Raw genomic sequence first — 10,738 nt, forward strand, 5'->3', positions numbered from 1 at the left:
AACTCAACTTAACGACGTCAGAATCTCTAATAACGTCTGGTTCTGTTTTCCAATTATTCGGGTATATATTTTTTTCCCTTATTTTAATCACGAATTTACCCTTTTTGATTACCGAAGACGTTTGTTTATCTTGCCTTCTATTATCCTTATCCATATCATTAATGACAAAGATAAAGGTACATTGTAAAGTTTGACTTACATACCATAGCTGATTTCTCCCTTAATTGTTCTAAAAACCATAGAGCCAGCTGTATGAATCGGAAAAATTCTGTCTGTAGTCACAAAATTGGCCAAATAGAAACCTGTTTTACGTCTTACATCAAACTAAATGAAAGCGCGCTATTCTAGTGGACCAGAATTTCTGATCGGTAACGATCACTTTCGGAAAGTATATAACTACTATTAGTTAAAGTCAGTTTGCCTACATTGTGCCTCAATTTCCGGGCAAAATGAATGGGTATTAATGACGTCTCATCTAAGGAAATTAATATTGATCACGGGAGAAGATATTTTCTATGATGATGTGCAATTTAACGCAAATCTCGCTATTTAGCTGTAATTGCTTCTTTGTATTAGGAAAATCTAATTTGTGGGGGTAATGTTCTCGAAGTTTAATTTGTCGAGGTATTGAGATCAAATACAAAGCGTTTTCGTTCTTTGTGTGCTGAAATTAATATCAATAAATATCTATCGAAATTACCCAGATATCCATCGCGCAATGTAAATAATATCATCAAATATTTGCATAAAAATCTCACTTTTCCTTACAATGGTTATGCTTAGTATAGGAGTTGTCTGACAGTAATATACAGTGTACAATCCCGTGTCAGAATGCAAACCAAATGGGTTAAAATCCAATTTCGATGCCATAAAATGCTTCATAACCCAGTTGATTAGATAATTAGATCTTGTGTTTTTTTGTAAGAACATCAATGTGTTCACACTGACTGTCTTCTGAATTTGAAGACGCATGCCATTCTCAACAATACAGTTAACGAAATCCAATTCTATACTTGGACCGATTTTACGATCGGTAAACAAGTCAAGATTTATGAGGATTCCTATGCATCGCAGGTTATGCCAAACACGAGTTTAATTTACACTTCATTTTCAGCGTAGAAGCTTATACGTGTATCGTGTTTCATGCAAAAATTGACCCGAACTGTACCTCTCTAGTTTGCACATATATTGCTATTAAAAGACTTTGAAAATCTCCGTCATGACTGTAGAATATAGTACACGTTCTACAAAGCAACCCTTCCCCCGAATGTTGACCTTATCCATACAGGCACTAGGGACATGTATTTCTTTTCGACCCTTTTCAATTTGCATAATATTCTATTGATTATGTAACCTATTCGATTTAAAAATCGCGTTTTCTACTGACATAGAAGGATACTCTATTTTTATTCGCAAAGTCTCCCTGGGCATTTCCGTCAAGCGGAAAACAGCCTCAAATGTATTAAGAGGGCTCGATGGTTGAAGTAAAATTAGTAGACTGAATTTATCTCCTTTAGAAGAAGAGCTCAAAATAAAACTAGAGAAAAATACCCAAAATTCAAAAGGTCAAATATACGGATTTTTCTCACTAAATAGTGGTTTATTGCAAAACAAATCATGTTTTTAAATTTTTAGCACATCCGATAGCTGATTTGTAGACCTTCCAGCATCCTTAATAAGTAGACGTAAACTTAACTAGAATTGGAAGGGTTTACTAATAGAAAATCTTCTGGAAGTATATACTCTATTGTGCGGAGGGTCTAAATATAAAGACCGTTTTACTCTTTCTTAGATAAATGTATTTAACTACAAAATAATTTTGCGAAGCCAATTTCATTTCAAATATAATTCCAAACGTTTTTTTATATCAAGTTTTAAAAATAAATTCAAACATTTAACCTTAAGATAGAAAATTAGACTTGTTAAGACATTGCCTTTAGTCAAACTAGTTGAATAAAGAGAACCTGAGCAGCTGTGTTCCTTTAATTGTTTAATCATTAAAAAAAATTTACAGTTAATTAATACAAAGAAGTAGGCAAGATCTCATTAGACCCGAAATACTAACCTCAATACACAATTAAAGGCCCGCGGTAGATGTGTACCCAACATATTATGTAATACCCACGCAATTATCGTCTTTGTATTGTCTCTTTTGTCTTTCAACTATTATAGCAAAATTTTATATATGTTGAGATCGATATCTGTATCAAAACTGGAACATTGCGACAGCAAAGTCATATTTGGGAAGAGATGGGATAAAATGGTTGACTGGTAGATTGGTTGATTGATAAGATGGTACATGTAGCTAACTCTTTAAAGTCTGTTGAAACTCCCATGTTTAGTTCTGAGACGCCACAAAAATAAAAGTTAGTTAAAGCATTTTAAAGATCTTTACTGGATGGACTTACGAGCAATCACTAGCAAGGTTCTTGGGTCAACACCTACCGTGACTATAGACCACGCTTTATAATTATTGACCAACAGTTAGAGGAGTTAGCGGGAGAACAGTTACAAACCCAGTGTAAAACGCTGACGGAAGTCAAACAATCGACATTTTTTTTCCATTTGGTTGTTGTTTTTTGTATGCACGAGTTAATTAAATGTCCCGGGGGGGGGGGGGGGGGTAGATGAGGTGGCGAGGATGTTCAAACCCGGGATTAAGGTACCCGGTTGAGGGTATCATATGGTACCTACATTGTATGCAACTGTTTTGTTTTGTACTACAGTACGGAACTCATGCGGTTTCCGTCCTGTACCTGGTTGCGTCAGTTGATGTCCCATATATCGAACGTTCGTGGTTAGTACACTCTCCCATTATATAGGATACCGGTTTGTCGCCGTCTAGTCTTGCTGTTATACATGTATACTTACAAACGGTGATTCCTAAAGTTCTTTGCTTGATGTCCGAAACGGTTTCGGTAATCGAACAATTAACTGTTTAAAACAATGAAACACGAGGATGGCGTAAACCTTCAACAGCAGCGGGGGCAATGTCCATTTACAGTTAAATTCTAACAGGTCAAGTTTTGTCGCCGGCTTTCATTCGTTGGACGTCCGTAAGCGTTATCTGGTATAGCGTTACAGGGCCATCATTAAAAATCGCGGTAAGGGATTGATCCTACAACTTTTTACATTGTGATCAAACGAACCAAACAAAATTAACAGAAGGTTTATATTACCGTTTCGATAGTATCCGTGACCATTAATTACTTTCCAGTAGGATTACAATGATCACAAATAACTTGCTATGAATTTCAAATTAAACAAAAAGTTGTCTGCTACCAGGGTATTCTATCTTTGAGACTAGGTTGTGACAAGGGTCCTTCAAGCAAAGACATCGAAAATAGATTAATTAAATTTTCATAGAAAAAATTCTTTGGTTTTCGCTAAACGTTCGTTGATTCTAAGTATAGTTCATTGCATGTTTCGATACACGTATCTCTTGACATATCTCTTAATTGGGATGGATTTGAGTTCGCATCTCACACCAATCCCAGTGAATTGCCAAGCTGTGAGATTCAGCAGAGAAACAATTTTGAGCGTAATACAGCATAATTTTACAGATCATAATAAATCACTATGTCTCAATATCTAATGTTGAAAAAGGATAGAACAGTCCAATATAAATACGATCGTACGTGGAAGAACTACTCCCTGGTGCATCGTTTGTGAAAAACGTGAAATGCAATGAATTGGGCCTTAATGTTATTTATACGAAATGATTTCTTTGCGTGAGACGATTTCACATCGAATATTTAGAACACCGTAGCTGATATAAGATATTTTAACAGCTTCATATGACTCTTATTTCAGCAGTGTCAATAAAATATTAAACTATCAAACTTATTAATATTAATCGATTAATTAAGCCTTAAAATGATTTTTGTATTGATGTATAATGACTTCATTATAAAAGACTTTTAAAATTGTATTTCAGACAAGGTACATGTATATTTTGAACAATTTATTTACAAACTATTGACAATTTTTAGATTTTTGAAGAAAGACGCTTAACGTTAAAAAATCTACATATTCAGCATCATTTGATTTTTAAAAAAAGAGGAAAATAGACATGCAATGTTTAATGTACAATTTTACCTGAACCCACATTTGTATATTGATTTTTGGCTATTTCTTTTAGGAATTGAGAACAAACGTAGTCCTTGAGAAACAATTGACCAATAATTACTATGTGACTAACTCGGTTTGAGTATAATCCCACAAAAAGTATCAATAAAACCATGTTTGTTGAGTGAAAAGATTGTGATAAGAAGGCTAATAGAAGGTTGCAGTTCAAGTTTATTACTTAATAAACTTCGTTTATGAGCTGTTTATATAAATTATAACATTATGACAATACAATAACAGTTTTGTCTCATAGTCAATTGGTTTTGGTTGTATGTGAAATGTAACCTTACCCGCAACCCAAAACCTGAACATTAGAGAGAAAAAAGAATACGATGACGTCATGAGTTTCATACGATAGTGTGTCAAAAAGGAAAAGTTTTACTTTGAATAAAATATTCTATACATGTACATCAAAATGGCTTAACACAGCCATATATATAAATCGAGAATCTATTTTTTAGACGTATGTTTTCATGAATAATTGTTAAAAAGCCGGTAGAGTTCTTTAAATATTATACATTACTTTTTGTATTTTTTATTTCCAGAGAAACTGAAAAAAAAATGTTTTGGTTGCTTACAAGATATTTAAGAACTTAAATAAGTTTGGTCGCCAGCAAAGTATATCGATATCTTTTTAATACATATCAAGAAGAGATAGGAAATAAACTAAATAGAATTATGATTCTGAAAATTTGTTCACACGATATTCAGTTTAACTTTTTTGATAGAATGATCAACAACAATCAACATTTTACCCGCAGTTTAATTGCAATTGGGATCGGTCAAGATTTATAATGAATTTGCAATTTGTTTAAAGTGTTGCAACTTAGTCTCATCTGTTTATTGAAAAAAATTGATGATTATCTAATGAGCATATCAATTAACCAGGGACTTGTGTTGTGTATTATTTTGTAGCTTTATTCTTTTTATTTGTCTCAACAATATTTAGCGAGTTTATTAACATGCACTTACAAATAAAGGACAATGCATATATTAAAAGAAAAATTGGGAGTACAAATCAAGAAGCTTATATAAATCCCTCCTTTACATTGTAGGTAACAAAGTTATAAGAGATGAAAGTTCCATATAAAAAAAACCAGTATGCTTATAAAAAAGAAAAAATCCAAACCATATCGATCCGAAAATTGAAGAAAAAATCCCACTTTAATATGTGCATGAAAATAAGTGAGTTGCATATTTTACCTGTCATTGACCATTTTATTCTTTTAAATCCAAGTAAGAAATCTAGGATTTTTCTGTTTTTATTTTTGCCCTAATACAGTATATTTATAATTTTGTTTGAAGCTATTACTGCTATATATCCAAAATCTGTTGCTAGTTTTGCGATGTTGTTATAAACCAAACCAAAGGTTTGTCAGTATAATAAGTCACATATCAAATATAAGCTTGTGACAAATGAGAGAGATAATTTATTGGTATCATAAGATACCGAGGTGAGTTATTAATTGTATTAATAGTTCTTAATTTATGAATTCGTGGGCGTGAAATGCAACAAAAGAAAAACGGCATTGAGGAAAAGACATGATAAGAACATTGTTTACAATGTGTAGTCGTCTGAAAATACTTTTATGGTTATGAAAAAATAATTTATTCATTCTAAATTTTCCTTAGGAATGAATATTAATAATACATCAAATCATACAAATCAACAAAAATCATGTATATGTTTGTATAAAACAACATGACTTGTAGTTTCATTTTGCTGGAAAAACCTGCTAATAATACAATTCTGCATAAATCAACTTTAACCATAATGATAAATAGTATTAAATTAGTAATTTTATCATACCATATATAAAAAAGATGTCTGAACAAGGTATCTATATAGCAACCCAATTTTTTGTGCATCATGACATTAATTTCAATTTTGCTTCTGTTAGGGCCTCTAAATAGCCCCCCCCCCCCCCCCGCAACCACCACAAAAAAAAAATACGTCAGACAGACGAGTATTTATAAACCATACTATTTTTCATCACTTTTTATATTTGAATTACAATTTCCAAATAAATAATTGGCATGAAACTACAGCTTATATTGCTACACCCAACAGAATTAAGATCATCCAATGTTCATAGCCTGTAATATTTGATTCATTTGTTCGTTAATTTACTTATATGTTTAAAAACTCTGACTTTGGACTACTTAATAACACACCTACATGTATGTCACGGTATTCACATTGCAAATAATACCACGTACTGAATGCTTACCGTTTTTTTTCTCACTGTTAATTCTACATAGATATATATAAGCGTTAACTAATGATAATTGAAATTTGACAAGGGTCAGAAGTGCCAGGGGACGATTTCAGTAAAACGCATGTAAAATCTTACCTACTTTAAGAAATCAAATCAATCACGGAGAGCCAAATAAAGTTGCGGAACCAAGTTTTCCTTTCCAGTACAAGGCTTCATCGATCAGAGTCTCTTCTTCACTGCAGGAGATAGCTATTCATCATGAGAGTGCAGATTCTACTGAATGGTACGTCTCCGACTCTCATCATTAAAAACTTCGCTTTAATGAATGCGTGCTCATGGTCATGCGAGGTAGCATTCTGTACCACACTTCAAAGTCAGTCTCAGATCTCCCCGGTATTTTTGTTGGTTTTTTTTTAGAGAGAGAGAGAGAGAGAGAGAGAGAGAGAGAGAGAGAGAGAAATCGAACTCTGAAATTTAATAACCAAATCATGTTTGCCCTATCATTTAAAGTATATTAAAATAACGATCCTTTGGCTCATGTTAACTTGGTTTTCTGTCGTTAACAGCCTTTGAGACCTACATATGTACCATTAATTTCTCTGAAACCATAGTCCTAATAATTTAGAGTCTATTTTAAAATCAGTTTTCCAAGGTTTGAACCAGTTTTTATTGTAAAGGTATTTTTGAGTAGGAATGATTTTTTTTTCTTAGTTTCCCGAGTTTTGTTGATGAAATTTCAAATGTTAGATAATAATATTTAAACATTCATTTACAAAAACAAAAACGATGCATTCGTGTTCTTGGGGACATCGATGTGGTGTACCTTTATGATAGAAGTATAAACATTTTCCCCCCATTTAATATGTAAAAGGAAATATGGATTTCCCTGCAATTGTATTTAGAAGAAATATTTTTCGTTTTTCAAGAACATGTGTAAAATGTAGTTTATTTTTTTTTTTAGAATTTAACATGATTTCCAACACAAGCTATAAAGGGACGTATTGTTATAATTATATAAGTTTTATATAGTCTGATATTGTATCGATACTATGAAGGAATCTTGATTTACAGAAAAATACCCTTCAATATATGTATACCGATATATTTTTTGATAAACAAATTTACATTTTTTATGCAAGACCACTTTCAGAAAGTATATGTTATATATGATATCGATGTTTCTAATCAAAAATTTATTTATAATTTTTTTTTTAATGTTAAAGTATTTTTGTACCAGAGAGACCAAAATATTGACATTGGTATTAAGCATAATCTAACATTAAGTCTGCATTGAAAACAATATTCATACTTTTTTATGTTATCGAGATTTATTCGTTATGGCTTAAAATGTGAGATGTATACCTTATATGAATATCTTCTCACAATCAAGTTCAATCAGGCTCCTTTAAGCCTAGGAAGGCATACTGGCAAGGAAAACTTTTATTCAATGACTTTGATCGTTTGCTTTACATGTACCGAAAGAACATATGATTACAGTGTCCAGTGAGAACTTTAGATCTAAATAATAGAATAGCATCCAGTGCATTTGACACAGATTGGTATAATATGTTCAATTTCAATCAATATATTATTTCAATATCACTGCCTAATCCAGTGTTGTTTGAAAACAGATGAAGGGAAAGAAGAGCGACATTTGTCTAGTATAGTACTTAGGTATGCAAAAACAGTATTCTGTAGCTGATTCGATAAAAAGAATTATGGGAAAGGCAGACTCGTTAAAATATCAAATCGCTGTGATTTAAATCACCATTAATGGATTCTTCATTCAATTATAAAAATTACATATATCGAAATTGTAAGAGATGATCGCAAGAATTGTTTTCACACTGTGCTGATGTGGTGTCAAGAAACTTGTTAAGTTACAATAATATTGGAATTTAACACATCGTAAGTTCCCAGGTGAGTTTTATAATCTAATGTTTTTTGACACAATGTTTAACGTATGTATGTTTAAAATACAGCTTATGATCTTCTTCCCGAAATTTCAGTGTTTCTGAAAAATAATATGCACGTGATAACTACACATTTTTTGTTTAATCTATGATTAATACAAACAGACGTCATTTTCGAATTTCCTGCAAACTTCTCCATGGCGTAAGTCATTAGAATTTGCCCTTCTTTCAAAATCCTTTTATGATTTGTACTAGGCCTAAGTCTTTTCTTTCTAATTACCGGATAAGGATAGATCAATTTGTATTTATGCACATTTTATAGAAAATACCAACCGGTACCAAATCAAGATTTACGATTCTAGATAACAATATCCTCATTCCTTACCCTTAAACACTGTAGTGTAGATAAGAACAAACATCAAGACCAATTAATATTCTTGAAGTACCTTCTTATGACGTATGCTAGCTATGCACTTATGTTGGATTGCATTATGTTTAAATGGTAATTGGGTACTGTGTTTATGATCCTTGAGGTTACACGTAATGCAGGAGACCTATAACTACCAATTTAAAAAAAAGTTAACCTCACCTAAACAACGTTATAGAGAAATTAAATCGAGGTGAAATACGAGGTTGTACCCAATTTACCTTTTTTAGTTTCCATTAGTTTACTTCCATTCGACTAATAGTAATGTAAACGGAAATTCAGAAGAGACAAAATTATTTTCAGCATCATTTAAGAACAAATTGATGCCATATTTATTCGCTTTTTGACCAATTGGGACATGTCTGTTGCAAAACATTGCAACAAAACTGTTGATAATTATTATGTCAGCTAGAAATAAGGTAACTGTTACATTTGGTCTACATTTGCGGACGGGCAAATTGAATTCACTGAGATGACCTTGAGTATTGAAAGTCCAGGCAATGACAAATGTAGGTCAAATGTGTCTTTCCAACTAGAAGTGATATCAAAATCAAAGCTTTGTCTTGTGGCCAGGGATTCTGATAAATGCCGAATGAAGACCACCACTGCGCTAATTCCTTTGTTGTTCCGGCGTCACGGAAACTCGCCAACATAACACGAACGTAATGAGATTCTGGCACGAGCCAACCGTGGCGGGAGTTCCTTCGCTCACTATGCCGCGAAGACAGAATGACATCGCAGCAGGTCATTGACCAGATAAAACTTAACAACACAGAGAATGTGTGAGTTCTAAAGGAATTACACTGATGTTCTCGTTACATTCAAACCTTGCACATTTCAAAGACATATTTTGCATGATCTGCATTTTCAACGAAAGTTGATGAGAATCAAGCAATTTACTTATTAGCAATAATATGAAAATATGACCATTTTGAAAAAAAAAATCTCTTCACATTTATACCGGTAATAATCTTGCATGTTGAAAAGACACATTTGAAAAAAAAAACCACATTTTAAATACACCATATGATTTGCATGAAGATATTTTTTACTACTTTACGAAAGTTTAAGAGACTCAAATTATTTCAGCAGTTCATCGACAAGATTTTGAACATGTAACCATTATTGAAGAGAAAAATACAAACAAAACATAGTTATTATAAAATGCAGTGTAGATTCGCAATTGTCTAAATACTGTAATACATGTAAAAAAAAAATCGTTAGGTAAAACATGTTCATGTTTTGGGATATATTTAGAGATCCATTACCTTTTAAATGAGTCGACACAAATTACGAGGACTCGATGATCATAGCCATTTTAGACTGTATTGCTCTCCTTTAGAAGAAGATTTCTATATTAAAGTATAGGAAAATACCAAAATTTAAAAGGTAAAATTTATGGATTTTGCCTTTACTAAATAATAGTTAATTAATAATAGCCAATTAAACCTTATCTAAAATTTTTAGGTAGAATTGATGCTTAATTTGTTGACCATCCAGCCTCTTTAGGAAGAATTCCTCCCCCGCTGATCTCAGGTACATAATTAATGCTTAATACATCCGGTATTGTCTTTAATGACATCCTCGGGAAGCCTCATTCAATTTATGGAGAACGTATTCTGCCTTAAGCCTTCATTTAACTGTAAAAAAAAGAGGAGACGCGCATAAAACTTGCAATGAAATCTTATCACAGTATTACGATTCCAGGACGACAATTAGCATCAAACCTTAAAAGTAGGTTGGGAATTACGTGAGAGCTGGCTGGAAAGAAATTCTAGCGGTAACTGTAATAGAATTTTGTATCATTTTTGGGGACTACACTTTCAGAGGCCTTAGGATTTCATTTTTTTAATCAAGTTTATTGTACTTTTATAAGAAATACAAGTTGCTGTCCTTTAAAAAAGGACTACAATGCGTGTACCATTTGCATGTGTTTTCAACGAAACGTGAAAGCCTTAAGATTATCAGACACCACCGACTCTAGCCCTCTGCTTTTAACCACTAAATTTGTACGTTGTATTACGTATACATGTATGTATAGCCCTGATATT

The 10,738-nt window shown here is 32.5% G+C and overlaps 1 protein-coding gene across 3 annotated transcripts in view; it reads right to left on the reverse strand.

Moving 5' to 3' along the window:
* The window catches only part of LOC128179409 (kappa-type opioid receptor-like), a 42,284-nt gene extending 35,669 nt beyond the window's left edge, over window positions 1-6,615 (reverse strand). The window contains exon 1 of one of the 3 annotated variants that reach the window (XM_052846816.1): window positions 6,483-6,615. The gene's annotated coding sequence lies outside the window, so the exon portion shown is untranslated. Of the gene's footprint in view, window positions 1-203; window positions 342-6,482 lie in introns of those variants that run through there. The other 2 variants (XM_052846817.1, XM_052846818.1) reach the window with 2 other exon arrangements.
* Between the last annotated feature and the right edge of the window lie 4,123 nt (window positions 6,616-10,738).

Source organism: Crassostrea angulata, chromosome 4, assembly GCF_025612915.1.
Source record: "Crassostrea angulata isolate pt1a10 chromosome 4, ASM2561291v2, whole genome shotgun sequence".
In the NCBI taxonomy this organism is placed as follows: domain Eukaryota; kingdom Metazoa; phylum Mollusca; class Bivalvia; order Ostreida; family Ostreidae; genus Magallana; species Magallana angulata.